The 3380-nt window shown below is 39.2% G+C and overlaps 1 non-coding gene across 1 annotated transcript; it reads left to right on the forward strand.

The window, feature by feature from the left end:
• The first annotated feature begins 2797 nt into the window (after positions 1-2797).
• LOC141683162 (small nucleolar RNA R71) lies at positions 2798-2904 on the forward strand. The gene has a single exon (XR_012560142.1). It is a non-coding gene; the product is annotated as a small nucleolar RNA R71 (small nucleolar RNA).
• The last annotated feature ends 476 nt before the right edge of the window (positions 2905-3380 follow it).

The raw sequence follows: 3380 nt of genomic DNA on the forward strand, positions 1-3380 counted from the left end.
TGATCTTGCACATTCTTCAAGCTCCTTTTTGTAGACTTGTCAATCCAGTTGTTGGATTGTTTGTTGATTGCTTATCTTGGATATTGAAATGATATGCAATTTTGTACTTTGAGATTGTACCTCGAGATCTCCAGTTTAGGTCTATAGAATACTTGACATCTCGATAAGTATATTGGCTTATCGAGATCTCTAGTACTCTATATTTAGTTTTAGCTTGTAGAGGTCTTCAGTTCTCTATAAGAGAATTTTGGACTTGTCGAGATCTCTAGTCTTCACATCTTCACTTTGACTTATCGATAACTCTTAGTTCTTTAGTAGCTTCTTGACTTGTCGATATCTCAGAGTTCTCTAGTCAAAATTTAACTTGTCGATGTCTCTGAGTTCTCTAGTGAATTTTGACTTATCGATATCTCTGAGTTCTCTAGTGGAACTTGACTTATCGATAACTCAAAGTTCTCTACTGAATGTAGACTTGTCGATAATTCTGAGTCGATATCTCCAGTCTTAAGTTCTTCAATTTGGCTTGTCGATATCTTTCTGAGTTCTCTAGTAGCTTTCCTGACTTCTCGATAAGCCATTCTGGATTTCTCGAATGACTTCTCTATAACATTAAATCAGTGACTTGTAGAGATCTTGACTTAGAGTATTTTTCTACAAACAAATTTATTCAAATACAAACTTCCTCAAAATTCTTCTGAGGTATGATCTTCTTGATCTTCTTCTAGATAGAATTTTTAGGCTTGATACTGTTTTAGGAAAAGGACTCCAGTCTGCTCCTTTGCATTTTTACAGACTTTAAGTGTTACAAGTACAAAATACAGACTAAGATAACATCATAACTTACTTAGGGTTGGCCCCAAACTTAGCTGAATGGAGATAATAATAGTTCATTAATCTCCTCCTTAGATTAGATGTCCATTTGGCTTGCTTCATACTTTGATCAGGGACACTAATGATATTGTTATCTCCATTGATCTTTGACATCATCACTTATATTATACATTCAGGCAAAGGTTTAAGCTCGAGTGTAGGAGCTTCCTCAATAGATGGCTTGAGACGCCCCTCAACATTTTTGAGTTCTGATAGTCCAAGAGATTTAAAAGGCATATTCAGCCTTTACTTCCAAGGAGAAGCATTCAAATACTGCAACTGCTCATCACCTTCATCATCTTCACTATCTGAATTCCCCATCAAGGCTTTCTCTAGGGCATCAGACCTTAACATTTGATCAAGTTCTGAAGTAACCACAGAATCGACCAATTCCACTTTTAAGCACTCCTCTTTATCAGTAGGAAATTTCATGGCATTGCAAATATTAAAGGTCATATCTTGATCCAGTACTCGCATAGTGAGCTCACCCTTCTGCACATCAATCAAGTTTCGGTCAATAGCCAATAATGGTCTTCCCAAGATTATGGGAATCTTTTTATCCTCCTCAAAATCAAGAATTACAAAGTCAGCAGGAAAGATGAGTTTGTCCACCTTGACCAAGACATCCTCCAAAATGCCTCGTGGATATGTAATAGAACGATCGGCCAACTGCAAGGACATATATGTAGGCTTTGGATCAGGTAAACCCAACTTCTTGAAGATAGACAAAGGCATCAAATTGATGCTAGCTCCCAAATCACATAAACACTTATCGAAAGATAAGTTTCCGATGGTTTAAGGAATAGTGAAACTTCCAGGATCTTTAAGCTTCGGAGGCAACTTCTATTGCAGCACAACACTGCATTCCTCTGTAAGAGAAACAGTCTCTAAGTCATCGAGCTTCACTTTATGAGAGAGAATACCTTTCATAAACTTTGCATAGCTAAGCATCTGTTCAAGTGCTTCAGCGAAAGGTATGTTGATATGAAGTTTCTTGAACACCTCCAGAAACTTAGCAAATTGCTTATCCAACTTTTGCTTCTGTAGCCTCTTAGGAAAATGAGGTGGATGATAAACCTGTTTCTCCTCTGTATTACCCTCAAGAGGAGTGTGTTCCACAGATTTCTCCCTTGATTCCACTTCTGCTTCCTTCTGCGCATCTTATTCGGCCAAAACTTCAACAACTGGAACTTGAGATTTTTCGGGGCTTTCAACCTTCCCAGACCTCAATGTAATTGCCTTAACCTGCACTTTTGTTTCCTTCTTGCCTGGAGCTTCTGTGTCCCTAGGGAGTGTACCAGGTTGTCAATTCAACAAAGCATTGGCAATGTGCCCAATTTGATTCTCCAGAGTCTTGATAGAAACCGCTTGGCTCTTGCACATGAGCCGTAACTCCTCCAATGCATATTTTTCATTAGACTGACTTGTACTTCCATGTGGTAGTTGTTGAAGTTGGAGTTTTTTTCTTGGTGCATATTGCGGTTGTTGAAAACCAGGGGGGTTGAATTGCTTTGCTGCATACTGCTGATAAGGCTGTTGCACCGTATTCTGATTGTTGCTCCAGCTGAAGTTAGGATGATTGCGGTTGTTGGGATGATAAGTGGCTGGAACTGGTTGCTGCGACCTCTGAAAGTTGCTTACAAACCGAGCTGATCCATAATTAGCCAAAGAATTCACCTGCATCATTAAAGCTTTAAGCTGAGCAGCTATAGCAGTAGCTACATCCACCTTCAAAATTCCTGCTACCTTGCCTTGAGGTAGTCTCTGAGATGGGTTCTGGTATTCATTAGCAGCCATCAGTTCAATCAACTCGTAAGCTTCATAGTAGCTTTTAGCCCATAAGGCTTCACCTGATGCTGCATCGAGCATGGGTCTAGACTGTGCTCTTAAACCATTATAAAAGAAGTTGATAATCATCTAATCAGGCATCCCATGATGAGGACACTTCCTAAACATCTCCTTATAACACTGCCAAGCTTCACATAAAGACTCTCCCGATTGCTGCACAAATTGAGTAAGAGCGTTCCTGATTGCAACTGTCTTTTCCATAGGGAAGAATTTAGTAAGAAACTTCTGAGCAAGATCTTCCCAAGTAGTAATCAAGCCTGGTGATAGAGAATGCAACCAACACTTAGCTTTATCCCTCAGAGAGAATGGGAAAATCCTCAGCTTAACAACATCTTCAGAAATATTATTAAATTTGAAAATGTCGTAGATCTCGATGAAATCTCTAATGTGCATGTTGGGATCTTCCATTGGAGAACCCCTAAAATGGACTGAATTATGCACCATTTGAATCGTGATAGCCTTGATTACAAAAGTATTAGCCTCGATGGATGGTCTGACAATGCTAGACTGGATGTAATTGATCTTCGGTTGAGAGTAATCCATCAAAGCCTTCGGATTCGCTACCGATCTCCCATTACAACAATAGCTTCTTCTTCAACTTTCTCAACTTCTTCAAAAACTTTCTCAACTTCAACTTCTTCCAGTGTTTCTTTACGAGATTG

The sequence above is a fragment of the Apium graveolens genome, chromosome 1 (assembly GCF_009905375.1).
Source record: "Apium graveolens cultivar Ventura chromosome 1, ASM990537v1, whole genome shotgun sequence".
NCBI lineage: Eukaryota > Viridiplantae > Streptophyta > Magnoliopsida > Apiales > Apiaceae > Apium > Apium graveolens.